Source organism: Periplaneta americana, chromosome 9, assembly GCF_040183065.1.
Source record: "Periplaneta americana isolate PAMFEO1 chromosome 9, P.americana_PAMFEO1_priV1, whole genome shotgun sequence".
NCBI lineage: Eukaryota > Metazoa > Arthropoda > Insecta > Blattodea > Blattidae > Periplaneta > Periplaneta americana.
In genome coordinates this window covers 173,830,162-173,845,804 of record NC_091125.1, presented here as the reverse complement: position 1 = coordinate 173,845,804, position 15,643 = coordinate 173,830,162, and the positions used below count along the sequence as shown (strand labels likewise).

The following is a 15,643-nucleotide window of genomic DNA, read 5'->3' as shown; positions in this document are numbered from 1 at the left end:
TATTATTATTATTATTATTATTACAGAAGAGAAAGACGACCACATGAAAGAAAAAATTAATTCAGTAGTTTTTCCAAAATATGTTACGAAATGTTTCATATAAAATAATTTTTATCTCGAAAAGGAAGCAAAAACAAGAAAAATTCTATTAAATTTTTGTTAGGATTACCTCAAAGAATAACCCCTTGAAATTAATGATATTACTTATGGATCGCTCTGTAAACCCATAGAAAGGACTTACAATAAACAGTGAAACAAAATTTGTTACGTCAGTGGGAGACTCAGTGGTGATCTCAAAGGCGATAACTTGTAGAATCAGAACGCAATTTAAGCATTCATATTAGGACTATTTGTCCCCAATAAAACAAAAACTGATTTATCCTGCATGTATTGGAGAGAGTACACCGCACTTTGTTCGCTGCAAAGTGTTTGATCCGATTGCAGTATTTGAATCGCTTCGTTCGATGTTTGGGAATCACCGTGTTACGTAATTTTTGGAATTTTTCCCCCAGCTGGGCTTCACGGTGAGAGATCTCAGGTTCAATTTGGGCCATAAAACTGTTTACAGAGTCCTTGGGGCACGGAAGGCAGTGTGACGTAACTCGGGAGTAGACCCCAGGTCCTCAGGAAGCTTGCGGCTAGTTAGCTGCAAATTATCCGGAAAGCCAGAGCGGAGCGAGGCCTCGCCATGGACACATCCGCCTGGACCATCCTCTGGGTCACCCTGCAAGGTAGGCCATGACTGTCGCCATGGATACAGCAGTCTCTTGTTTCTGGAAATAAATTAAACAGTGCCGTGTAAATGTTATACCACGCATAGTTAAGAAAAGCTGCTTTGTGTTAATTTAACAGTGGATCTTGTAGCATGCATTTCTTGTACTTATAGAAATTAAACAGAAATCAGGCAATATCTTTATTATTAAAAACGTTAGAATGTTATGCTCTCAATTTTAACGTATATGTACTCCTATCTTTCTATTTATATGGATACCTATGCATTATTGAGTTTGGCATGTAAAAAATCTTAAAATCTCTCACAGGCCTATTTATATAAAATGCTACCACCATCAGACAATATGTTATAAAGTTGTATACTTTGTTTTAAGAATAATAGATTTTTTAGGCTTCATGAATGGAAATTGAACATGATGTCTGGTAGCGTGCCCGTGGTAATCTTTATGTAAGGAATCGGAAATTAATTTCTTGTATCATATAACAAGCACCATAAATGTACAAAGATGGAATGCATTCTAATAAACAATGGCTTACAGTGTGCTACTTCTGAAATTCTAACAACCTTCTTTTCTCATATAAAATTTCATTAAAGCGGGTACAATTTTTCCAGAATCAAATATAATTTAAATGATAACGGAATATTGCATATACATTTTAACCGACATATTTTGTACAAGCTTCAAGAACGTATAGTTGTTTGGTAACTTACTGGATAACTCTTTAATATGTTTGTTCTAGTTTAAACTTACTATCAAAAGTAAGACCAACTTCTTTCATTCCCCATTAGACAAATTGTTGTGATGATACAAACATTTTTGAAATCTTGACAGAAGACATATTTATTTATTTATTTGTTTAACCAGGTAGAGATAAGGCCATCAGGCCTTCTCTTCCCCTCTGCCAGGGGATTACAACTACAATATTAAGAATACAATTACAATTAATATTAAATGTACAAATACAATAAAAATCAAAGTACTAAAAGATTAACTGATTAATAAAAGCTAGACAGTTTATTGTAAAAGTTAAGAAGAGAGAAGCATTTCTTTTATTAACTAAGTAAAAATTAAACCTACTCTACGCAGTAAGAAAATGCTTAATAAGTTTGCATTTGAACGCTACTAAATTCCGACAGTCTCTGATGTCACATTCCTTGTGAAAACGGACAGAAAAAAATTTTACATTGAAGTAATATACTGGGGCATTCGAAAATTAACGCCAACATAGTTACTGTTTCACACTAAATTTATTTAGATTACTTTTGGCATTACATACTTCAAATATAGTCTGTTGGCATGTCAACAATATGTTGCGAAATTCTTAAAAGACGGTGGACTCCATCTGCAGCATCATTTCTGGATATCTCTCTCACTGATCGATCTAAAGCTCTTCGGATGTCAACTCTTGATTGAAAGCGAATGCCTCGCTACCACCCATCTTGCAATAGTTCAGTATGGTAGGACTTGTCTACCACAGGCTTCTTGTAATGCCCTAATCAGAGTGCTGCATTGGAGTTAAATCGCTCGCTTGAACTCGGTCGAATGTCGCATCCTCGAGTGAGATAAGATAGGTCGTGATACGCTCGTAATAAATAGAACTTCAGTACAAGGTCATCTCACCGACAAGTCTTATCTTGTATGGAAGGCGACAGACAAGATACACATATGTTTTGCTCACACGGTAAAAATAAGGCTTTATTTTCTGCGTTTATGACAAACGTTTAATGGAACAGTCAATGGAACGTACCAAAACAGGAACATGAAGTTATAAATAAAATAGTATGAAAAACTTCGATATACAGTTATTATTGCTAATTAATAATTATTCATTGTTTGATTTACCACATAATATGATAGATCCATACATAGTGTTCCGCCTATATACTGCGACAATGTAGAAACGTTTTACAAAATATTATTGATATAGCAGTAGATTAATAACAATATTAGTACAGAGATAACGTCACAGAAAATATAATAAAACGAATAATCATACTGCACAACTGTTACAGATGCAAAGATTGATACACTAATTATTACAGATTATTATTATTATTATTATTATTATTATTATTATTATTATTATTATTATTATTATTATTATTAAAACAAAGTAGTGTAGAAAGTAGACAGATATATACGCCTACACCTCTGTAAAATAATGTAATTGATAAAAGAGTTCTATTCAGTCAATACTTAACTTATGTTAAGTATTGACTGAATAGAACTCTTTTATCAATTAACATTGTACTTAACGGAACCAATATGCCTTTAAAATTAATGTAACTAATATTTTTGTTAAGTGCATTTTATGAGTTTTACTGGTGTTCCTATCCTTTTTGTGAAATAGTCCTCAAGAAAGCCATTCTGGGCTCCTCTCGCAGCTGTACAATTTATCATTAGTCTCTGACACCCTCGTGGTATCACCTGTGATAAGCTCCTTTGCCTGAACCCTCGATTGAACTCTTGACCTTACGGTTTGTTTCTACAAACTGGAATATCTGCTTCTGTTTATAGCTCAATAAATCATGTTATAAGTGGAGAGGCAGTAACCCCCACCCCTGACACATTATTCCAGAGCACAATTGTTATCAATGGCCTCCTGCAAATTGCCAAGGAGGGCGAGCGCAAGTTGCCCCGTAATCCAGTTAGTGTTTTGAAACTGGGGGTTAATTAATGCCCTGGTAAACAGAAGCTGAATTTACTGAGAATATTGCTTGTAAATTGACTGTTTGTGTGGTCAACGCCTTAGAACACCTGCTGATTTACTGTGCGTCCCACTACATCACAGTGTGCCTACCTGCGTTACGAGCAAGGAGTTCAATTCGGCATTTAAACTACAATTAACTGTCTACCATACTATATGGATGTAACTTCAAATACGTGAAATTCTAACCTGAATCACCGTGAAGAACTTGTGTAGCTAGCTTAAGGCAATAAAAATTAATGAGTGAATAATTAAATGGATAAATGAATGAATGATTGAATTAATAAATAGATAGATAAATAAATGCATAATTAAATAAAAATAAATAAGTAGATAAATAAATAAATGAAAAAAATAAACAAGTAGATAAGTAGTAGCAGTAGCTAGGACAGGAGATAATGGGGTAGGGTGGGCAGTTTCTTTCTCCCTCCATTGCATATATCGCTGCACAGATACATGTTCCACTAATTAGACTTCAGACGTAGGCTATACAAACAATTAGAAAAAAGTTTTGTTGCACAGATAAGTACTTTATAAGTCCCAGAAAGGAGGCAGTGCGCATGATCAAAGGACAAGCGCCCTGGTTCATAAGAGAAGGACTAGTTGTTGAAGTAATACAATTAGTTTTGTTTCCTTGTACTGTATGTCCGATCATACGCACTGTCTCCTTTCTGGGATTTATAAAGTACGTATCTGTGTGACAAATCTTTTTTATAACACTGTACATATCAGCCAGCGCCTCAGTTAGAAGTTCTACATAAATCGATAAATAAATAACAAACGATTGAATGAATAAATAAATCAGCAAATAAATAAATCAGAAAATAAATAAATAAATAAACAAATAAACAAATAAATAAATAAATGATTGAATGAATGAATGAGTAAATAAATAAATAAATCCGAAAATAAAAATTAAATAAATAAGCCAATAAATTAATTACAAATCAGGAAATAAATAAATAAATAAGTAAATAAATAAATAAATAAATAAATAAATAAATAAATAAATAAATAAATAAATAAATAAATAAATAAGCAAAAAAGCAAATAAATTAGTAAATAAATGAATTAATTAAGTTAGTAAACAAAAATAAACAAATAGACAAGTTAATTAATTAGCAAATCAGCAAATAAATAAATCACAAAATAAATAAATAAATTAAGTTAATAAACTTAATTAAATAAATAGGCAAATTAATTAATTAGCAAATCAGCAAATAAATAAATCACAAAATAAATAAATAATTAAATAAATAAATAAGCAAATTAATTAATTAATAAATCAGCAAATAAATATGTATTTAAATAAATATGTAAATTAATTAATTAGTAAATTAGCAAATAAATAAATAAATAAATTCGCAAATTAATTAATTAGTAAATCAGCAAATAAATAAATAGGTAAATTAATTAATTAGAAAAGCAGCAAATAAATAAATAAATAGGTAAATTAATTAATTAGTAAATCAGCAAATAAATAAATAAATAGGCAAATTAATTAATTAGTAAATCAGCAAATAAATAAATAGGTTAATTAATTAATTACTAAATCAATAAATAAATAAATAAATAGGCAAATTAATTAATTAGTAAATCAGCAAATAAATAAATAAATAGGCAAATTAATTAATTAGTAAATCAGCAAATAAATAAATAGGTTAATTAATTAATTACTAAATCAATAAATAAATAAATAAATAGGCAAATTAATTAATTAGTAAATCAGCAAATAAATAAATAAATAGGTAAATTAATTAATTAGTAAATCAACAAATAAATAAATAAATAGGCAAATTAATTAATTAGTAAATCAGCAAATAAATAAATAAATAGGATAATTAATTAATTAGTAAATCAACAAATAAATAAATAAATAAATAGGCAAATTAATTAATTAGTAAATCAGCAAATAAATAGGTAAATTAATTAATTAGTAAATCAACAAATAAATAGATAAATAAATAGGCTAATTAATTAATTAATAAATCAGGAAATAAATTAATAAATAATTAAATAAATAAATAGGCAAATTATTGAATTAGTAAATCATAAAATAAATAAATAAGCAAATAAATAAATAACTCATTACTCTATATACAAAGAAATTAATACAATCCTACAATGTGTAAAAAATATACTATGAGATGAGCTAATTATTGAATTAATTAAACCAGTGCTAAACTAAGTGTTATTATAGTAGCCACGTTCAATTAGTAGGCTAGTGGTGTCAAAGAGGACGGAAGCTTTGTAGTTTCAATAATTTTAATTATGTCGCTGTCCATTGTCGTCGTCAAGTCTTTTGAAGGCCGCTTCAATACTCCAAGCGGAGTTGCAAATTTTAGCAGTGTGTCTTGTTCTAGTTCACAGTGAAAATTAATTATATTACAGTTCAGTGTATAATAGAAATGTGGAGGCCGTGGGAAGCGAGTGAAGTGTCGGGACCGATACCCATGAACGTCAATAACGACGATGGTAATAATAATAATAATAATAATAATAATAATAATAATAATAATAATAATAATTATTATATATCAGAGTTAAACAACAATTCAAATTCAAAAGCTAGACCAAAATTATGTAAGCAGTGTCAAACGTTTGTGTGCAATGCTCACACGTATGTTCTGAAAAACAATTTAGGTCGAGGAAAAATTTCGGAGACATCTAAAATTCTTAAATTAAATAGAAATACTGTAAATAAAATTGTAAAATAGGGTCCTAAGACACCTAAAAAGGTGGACGCAAAGTCACAAAATTTAATAAAGTACGTGGTTTTACGTGTGATTACATTCGCCGTGAAATATATAGTTCTGACAATAAGGGCCAATCCTTAACAATAAAACAATTATTACAAAAAGTCAAACTTTCCGGATTTCCTTATGGAGAAACATTTAATTATTTCTTTAAATAATTAATTTAAAATAAATAATCTAAATAATATAAATAATCTTCAAATTAACTCATGCTTTGAGCAATTAAGCCTAGCCCATATCCATGTTATATTAATATATAGCAGCAACAAACAAGACGTGACAACGTCGCATTTTCATTTTATTATCGGTACATGCAATAAAGACCTACAAATCTTAAAAGGAATGCCGCTGCCTAATAATTGAACGAGGCAACAATACAGATAAAGTCTCTGGAAACAATGTCCGAATATACAGAGTGTTTCAAAAATACGGGGCATAATTTCAGGTATGTATTTCCCACATGTAGACAATCAAAATAGTTCATTACAACATGTGTCCGGAAATGCTTTATTTCCGAGTTATGGCCTTCACAACATTGAAATTCACCGGAACGTTTTTCTTTCCGCAGGTCGTTGCCGTCAAAGGCGACATTAAGAGGGCACTCTGACAGTTCATTCCGAGGCGAAGGTTACATTCAGTGTTGTGTAGGCGTTAGACTGTGCGACATGTCTTCAAATCAAGAGCTGGCAGAGATACACTTCATGTACGGTAAGGCGGACGGCAATGCTGCGCTGGCTCGTCGTTTGTACCAGGAGAGGTACCCACAGCGACAATGTCCAGATCGGAAGACATTTGTACGTCTCCATTACCGTCTGTGCGAGTATGGAAAATTTAACTCTCCTGGTCTGGGAAGGGGACGACCAAGATCTGCAACTCCAGAAGTACAGGAGGAGATTCTGGAGGCTGTGAACATGACTCCTTCTATCAGCACACGAAGGGTAGCGTTGCAAGTCAATGTTCCTCATACGACTGTCTGGAGATTGTTGAAAGAGTATCAATTGTATCCTTATCATTTGCAACGTGTACAGGCAGATTACCCTGCACGAGTTAGGTTCTGTCAGTGGTTCTTGCAGCAGTGTGGTGTAAATCCGAACTTTCCTGCCTTAGTATTATTTACAGATGAAGCACAGTTCACACGAGATGGCATAACAAATTTCCACAATCAGCATGTATGGGCGTATGCAACTGTTCTATCTCATCACCAGGTGCGGTTCTCCCTCAACATGTGAGCCGGTATCATTGGTGATCGATTAGTTGGACCCCATGTACTTGTAAACAGACTTACGGGGCAGGCGTACACAAACTTCCTGGAAAACACCATACCTCATGTTTTAGAAGACACTCCACTGATCAATCGTCAACACATTCACTTCTTGCATGATGGCGCTCCTGCACACTTCAGTCGTACGGCTCGCCGGTACTTGGATCGAAGGTTTCCTGATCGATGCGATGGATAGGTAGAGGTGGCCCAATTGCTTGGCCTCCACGCTCACCTGATCTGAACCCTCTCGATTTCTACTTGTGGGGCCATTTAAAATCATTGGTTTATTCGTCTCCGGTGCCTGATTTGGAATCCCTTCGGAATCGAATTGTGGCATGTTCTGAGGACATACGCAATACTCCTGGAGTTTGGGATCGTGTTCGCAGGTCAATGAGACATCGATGTGAGGTCTGTATTCAAGCAGGAGGTGGACATTTTGAACACCTTCTGTAATGACAACGACCTGCGGAAAGAAAAACGTTCCGGTGAATTTCAATGTTATGAAGGCCATAACTCGGAAATGAAGCATTTCCGGACACATGTTGTAATGAACTATTTTGATTGTCTACATGTGGGAAATACATACCTGAAATTATGCCCCGTATTTTTTTATATATTAGATGGAAAGATTAAGTTAGTCTATTCATATTTAGCCTATACATGACTATTTTCTAATCTACTCTTTATTTCGTTCCCATAACAACCCAAACGATAACTTTATCTTTAGCCTAGCAGAAAATCGAACGTTTTAATTGAATATTAACCAGTTCAATTGACAGTCTCCTTGACAACCAGTACACTACCAGCAATAAAGTTCACAGTCACTCATTTGTTACTCTTCACAACCAACACATTAATAACAGTAAGCCTACAATTCAAAATTATATTTTCCCTACATACTCTGGTTTAGGTACTGGTGTTCCGCAACACGAGAGTAAATCGATTTCATTGTCTTGTGGAAAATATCAACCTTGGCAGCGCGTGGTACGCTGAACTTTCTGTTGACTCTCCCGTACCACGGCTTATGTAACCGTTGTTGTACAGAATGATGGCAAATGCATCTTGTCGCATATTTTTGTTTCTAAATGCTGTGCTTGATGCTATGTTACAATCATTATATTGTGTCCACTGGTACCTGTAAGTACGTAATGATCAAACCAAACTTACTTCGTTTTTTGTTTCAGTTGTGAATGGAAAGGTCTCCGATCCAAGAATCGTAGGTGGAGAAGATGTAGCTATAGAGAAAGTTCCATATCAGGTGTGTACCATTATTACGTATACAGGGACCGTAATGAGGCGCTGAAACTGAATATACAGGGTGTTAAAAACATTCTGCAGTATATTTTGAGAGATTCAAAACAAGAAAACAAAAACTCTAATAGTCATGGGCCCTAATGTCCACCGCTGTGGAGTAACTGTTAGCACGCCTCACCATAAAACGAGCGGGCCCGGGTTCAAATCCCGGTTGGGACAAGTTACCTGGTTGACGTTTTTCCCTCAAGCGATTAAGAGCAAATGCTGTGCAACTTTCGGCGCTGACCCTGGACTCATTTCAACTCACTCAGATGCTAAACAAACATGGCAGTTGATACAACATCGTAAAATAACCAATGGGGCCTAAAATTACATTTTGTATGGAACAAGGGCTTTGAAAATGATATTACAAGAACAGTATAACGTCTAATGTGAGTTTTTTTTTGTTTCTTATTGGGTGTACAGTATTATATCGGAAATGCAGTAAACGAAGGGTAGCAGAGTGTGATTCCTAACATTTAGGGCGGAAGGATGCGTTGTAATGTATGGAAATCACATTGAGCGTCTGCTATGTTGTTGATGAACAAGTATTTACATGTCGGAAGATATTAAGTTTTGGACCCATGTTTACTGGAGTCTTTTTCTTGTTTTGATTAATGCTACCACCTCTCAGCATACAGAATGATTTATTGATTTATTTATTCATTCATTCATTCATTCATTCATTCATTTATTGATTCATTGATTTATTCATTCATTGATTCATTCATTTATTCATTTATTGATTGATTGATTCGTTCATTTATTCATTCATTCGTTCATTTATTCATTCATTCATTTATTCATTTATTCATTCATTCATTTGTTCATTTATTCATTGATTGATTGATTCATTCATTTATTCATTCATTTATTGATTGATTCATTCATTCATTAATTTATTCATTCAGTCATTAATTAATTAATTCATTCATTCATTTAATCATTGATTGATTGATTCATTCATTCATGCATTCACTCATTCATTCATTAATTCATCTATTGATTGATTCATTCATTTATTCATTCATTCATTCATGTATCTATTTATTTATTCATTCATTCATTCATTCATGTATTTATTTATTTATTCATTCATTCATGTATTTATTTATTTATTCATTCATTCATGTATTTATTTATTTATTCATTTATTCATTCATGTATTTATTTATTTATTCATTCATTCATGTATTCATTCATTCATGTATTTATTTATTTATTCATTCATGTATTTATTTATTTATTCATTCATTCATGTATTCATTCATTCATGTATTTATTTATTCATTCATTCATGTATTTATTTATACATTCATTCATTCATGTATTTATTTATTCATTCATTCATGTATTTATTTATTTATTCATTTATTCATTCATGTATTTATTTATTTATTCATTCATTCATGTATTCATTCATTCATGTATTTATTCATTTATTCATTCATTCATGTATTTATTTATTTATTCATTCATTCATGTATTTATTTATTTATTTATTCATTCATTCATGTATTTATTTATTTATTCATTTATTCATTCATGTATTTATTTATTTATATTGTGACGCCCACGTGAGATTCGATCTCACGATCAACGGAGGAGAGGCTAAGTCGGCCTTGTGTTGGGCGGGGTGCGCGCGCATCTGCCTCCTGGGGCATGGCTACGCGCGGTGAAGGAGGGGAGCAGCAGCGTGCGAGATGATTCGAGAATGGAGACACGCGTCGAAATATCGCGAACTATCCAGAACTCGTACTTTCTCGCAACGATAGTTTAGCTATAAAAGAAGAAACGCGAGCGAACTTGAGCAGTTTTCAGTTTATTCAGCCATTCAGTGAGTAAGCCAGAGCAAGCAAGCCAGTTCGACTCGAGTGTGCGTCCACAACTGTGTCAGCATCCGAAGGCCTGAGTTCGAGTGCAGTGGACCGCAGTTGGAGGGACCTGAGTTCGAGTACAGTGAACTGTCTCTGAAGGTCTGTGGTTCGAGATACTGTGAACTCGAGTGACTGAGCTACAGCGTTGCCAACCTGAACACGAGCGATTCGGCTACAAACATCCCGAAATTCAGCTACAAAGACTGAAATTAAGCTACGCTCAAAACTTGAAGAATTTGCGTATGTGTTGTTCAATGTGCTGCGTTTAACGATTGTTTCATTGCCCATTATACTAATTTAATAAAAATAATTCCAAAGAGCTACGAATACAATTATTATTATTATTATTATTATTATTATTATTATTATTATTATTATTATTAATGGGGTTATTAATGTTAATATTTATAATAATCATTATTATTTCTTACAAACCGAAAAATCAATACATAGGCCTAAGCATCAACACACTTCTATAGGTTTGGTAAAGAGTTGCTCAACCCAATCTACAAACCATGCACCAATATAAAAAAGGGAAAGTATCTCACCTAATGAAATCTAGTCGATCCTTCTGATAACACCAGCTAAAATTTTAACTGTAAATATGTACCTATAAATACGTAGACAAATATTTTTAAACACATGGACACTGTGTTTTGGACAAAGTGTCGCAGCAAGTGGACAATGGGATAGATATGCGTGGGAAGGTCAGTTTTTTAAATCTAAGAGGTTTAAGTTTCTTTTTATTTGAAGTCGGAGTACGGTTAATTTTGCGGAGTAGGCGACCCCTAATAAAAACTCTGTTGTGTGCCGGGAAGTTCACAAACAGAGGAACTGTCAGGTTTACTTTTGTTAGGTAGGCGACCCCTAATAAACCGCCTGACGGGTGTCTGCAAATTCACGAGTATAGAAATTGTGAGTTAGGTAATAGGCGCTATTCACATAATAGGAGAATAAAACTGAAAATAGCACTGCTATCCTTGCCATAAATGCGGGTCGCATTGTTCAGAATTCAGTCTGTGACACAAAGTTTCTATTGTATTTTTTTTCATGGAGTGCAGTTTCGTAGAAAGGACTTTGCCGACAGACCTTCTACTGCCCCCTACTAATTGGTTGTCATAAATAAATGTCTTCCTTACTGTGACGGAAATCTTGTCTTCTCCTGTCAGTAACCAATCACAAACCTTGTTCAGAAGAATTGACAGACTCCCGTCTAATCCACGTGGCGGCAGAGTTGCCGCGTCTTTTCCGAATTCCAAGAATCCCGTCGAGGGTCACCAGGATTGTGGCAACTGTGCAATGTTGGGACGAGGGGACAGGATGGAATTGTCAGAGGTGATTATGTAGGAAGCTATAAATCTGTAAGTGGGTGTTCAAAGGAACCACCAACCTGCACTCCTTGAAATAAAATAAGGTATACCGGTATGTTTTCGTAATTTTAATGACGAAGTGAGGAAATTCTGGTGGGTATTAGTATGACAAAATAAATTTGTTAAAAGAAAGTATTTACACATAAAATGTAAGTATTCACAGATGGTCGCTCCATCGAATCTCAATTCGGCTACATTTTGACATTCGGCTACGATCATTCTGCTACAAGCTACATGACTAAAAATTAAGCTACGTTTAGCCGAATTCGGCCACGGTTGGCAACGCTGCTGAGCTAGAAGAACTGTGAACTGAGAACTGATAGTTCTGATTTGTAAATAGTGCTTTGTAAATATTAGTTATGATTAACAGTTCATTGTTGTTCGTAATAGTCCAAGTAAATTGTCATTGTCGTCGGTGGAGTGCTATAACGAATACTGTGTTGAGTGAAAATCCAATTGTTGACGAGAGCGTTTAAGGCGAATTGTAGAAAGGAATTATTGTTGGAAGAATAAAATCCTATTGTTGAGTTGAAATAAAATTTACAATATTCAAATAGCTCTTAATGAATTATTGCCCTACTTAGGACAGTATACATAAATATGTTTTGTTTCCTAATTCAGTATCATATGTGATTATGTACCCAAGTCTAGTATAAATACTTCTTATACAAATTCATGTACATCTACTTAACTTAATGGGAACTTGGCAAGCATAAACCTAAATTTAGTCGATACATTCTTACTAAATGTATTAAAGTTTAATTAGTAAGAACTCGTCAAATCTAGTACTCAATATAGCCTACATATTCTTTAACTTTCTTTTTAAGCTGAGATAATTTTGATATTGTTTTATTTTTATTGATGAGCAGTTGACATTTTGAACCAGTATATAATATTAACATAATGCCATATTTAGTTGAATTTGGTGTTATGAGTTTTATGTTTTTTTTTTCTAGTACAGTAATTTTGAATTTCAGTGTTGAGTTCAAATTTCAAGTTAAAGCACCCTGTATATTCTGCTACTTAAATTACAAGATAATATAATTGTGCAAATAAATCCCTAACATAGTGTTCCTTTATACAGAGTCTTCTCTATTGCAGCAGTCACTTTGTGTGTTTTCATTCACAGGTGTCGATTCGTGTGGCTGGATCGCATTATTGTGGGGCATCCATTCTTAATAGGAACTACATTCTGACAGCGGCACATTGCGCGCAGTAAGTCTGAACACATACTAATGATAAGTGATTAGGGGCACGCATTTCAAACCTACGCAATTCTTAACAACTGTTTCAACTTTTAATTTATCGTTTATTTTATTTTCGAGATGCTTTTAGTATATCAACAGTTATACTACCGGCTGTTCTTTAGACTATCATTTTGAGAGAGGAACAGAGGTTAAGGATGTTCGAGAATAAGGTGCTTAGGAAAATATTTGGGGGTAAGAGGGATGAAGTTACAGGAGAATGGAGAAAGTTACACAACGTAGAACTGCACGCATTGTATTCTTCACCTGACATAATTAGGAACATTAAATCCAAACGTTTGAGATGGGTAGGGCATGTAGCACTTATGGGCGAATACAGAAATGCATATAGAGTGTTAGTTGGGAGGCCAGAGGGAAAAAGACCTTTGGGGAAGCCGAGACGTAGATGGGAAGATAATATTAAAATGGATTTGAGGGAGGTGGGATATAATGATAGAGAATGGATTAATCGTGCTCAGGATAGGGACCAATGGCGGGCTTATGTGAGGGCGGCAATGAATTTCCGGGTTCCTTAAAAGCCAGTAAGCAAGTACTGAAACACCCTGTGTGAAAACAAAAATCTCGTTGCCACACCAAGTGGTTAGCCTTTTTTTTTTTAGTTTGTTGACAATAACAGCGATCATGTATTAGGGCCTTTTCAGAAAGTATTTTGTATATATATATATATATATATATATATATATATATATATTATAATAAACTTTATATTAACCGCCTCCTCGGTCTAGTGCTAGTATTTAGCTTCGCTGGCCGTGGATCGCATGGACACGCGTTCGATACCCTGCTCTGCTATGAATTTAGGGCTGGTTTGGAAAGGAACACGTGTAATCGTGATATTGCAAAATCTGGCTCTTGGATAGGCCTATGATGTGGTGCTCAACATCTCACATTAAGGACTTCGATGTTTCAGACACCGAATCTATTCCTGAGGAACTTCCCTCATTTTATGGTACACCCTGTACATATATTTGTTTTATAAAGATTACATAGTTTGTAATAATTTGATATATTTCTGTATGCGTAGATTGATGTTTTATGTTACTGTTTGTCTTTCCTAGGCAGTCCCAGATCTTGTACAGTGTGTACGCCGGTACAAATGACCTCGAGGCTATGAGGATACCACACGTGGTGATGAGGAAGATAGTTCATGAGAACTACCACACCACCTCTAACGGGGCTCCTGTGAACGATATCGCCGTTTTCAGGGTAGGTTGACAAAAGAATTACCATCAGTTGTTAATTTATGCCATTTAACGTAGGTGTCCCTGATATGGCCATGCTAAGGTTTGAGAATTTTTCTAGCCGCCATTTTGAAAAAAATATATATACCACTTTTTTCTTACTCGTTCTCAGTCTAATGGACTTTCTTAAAACAATTTCCTTTCCCCATAAAAATAGCTTTAATTGTCCAAAAAGTCCCAAATTCCAAAAGTCTACCTAGCGGCCATATCAGGAACATGTGCACATGATATGGCCACCCTTGCTCCATGTTCTACAAATCGTGATTGTTTTCAGGTTGATAGCGTAGTTGTGCTAAAATTAAATAATTTTGGTGTAAAATGAATTAACATGACACTTAATAATCTTTTTTTTTATAATTCAAAAGTGTGCTCAAAACAGGTTTTTCCATAAAAAATGAAGTTGTTTTTCTTAAAATACAAAATTTTTGCTTAATCCCAGCTATAAGGCATGTGAATTTGTCAGATGAAAAATAAAAGTGGAATGAACTTGATATGGCCATATCAGGAGCAGGTAAGCTTTCACGAAAATCGTTTGATTATGAAAAATTCGTAAAAGATACGCCATCAACTACAACACCAATCAACAGATCATTAAAAACTGAATGGAGTACGATGGTTTTCATGAAACAAGTCTTTGAAAAAACATGCATAAAACAAAGGAGACTTACCAGAGAAAAATAAGAAGAGGTCACATGAAAACCGCAAAACAGGCAACTGACGCCATATTGCTCAACCTGACTGGATGGAAAACGACCAAGTGACATACCAGGATGCCCTTTCACTGGATGCTGCTGCAATTTAGCGGATTTTTTGGTTAATTAACTCACAATAGGGGGGTGGCCATATCAGGAACATGGCCATAACAGGAGCACCCGCCTTATATAAGAAACATTTATATAGGTCTACACGGTGAGTGGGACGAATAATTCTGGATGCCTCTACTAGGAATATGATTGTTTCAAGTGCCATAAAAATCCACAACTTTACTTCCATAGACTCAACTCTGGTTGAGACATAGGTTTTTGGGTAGGACCGTGTCATCTGTCGGATGATAGATAATAACAAGCTCCTTTCACAATCACACGAGGGCCAAAATATGTAAATTTATGAAGAATGAGTATTAAAATTAACATCTGTAT

At 34.0% G+C, this 15,643-nt stretch overlaps 1 long non-coding RNA gene across 1 annotated transcript; it reads left to right on the top strand.

Annotated features, from left to right (window-relative positions):
• The first annotated feature begins 574 nt into the window (after window positions 1-574).
• LOC138706745 (uncharacterized) lies at window positions 575-13,217 on the top strand. The gene is made up of 3 exons (XR_011334068.1): window positions 575-731; window positions 8,643-8,716; window positions 13,128-13,217. It is a non-coding gene; the product is annotated as an uncharacterized lncRNA (long non-coding RNA).
• The last annotated feature ends 2,426 nt before the right edge of the window (window positions 13,218-15,643 follow it).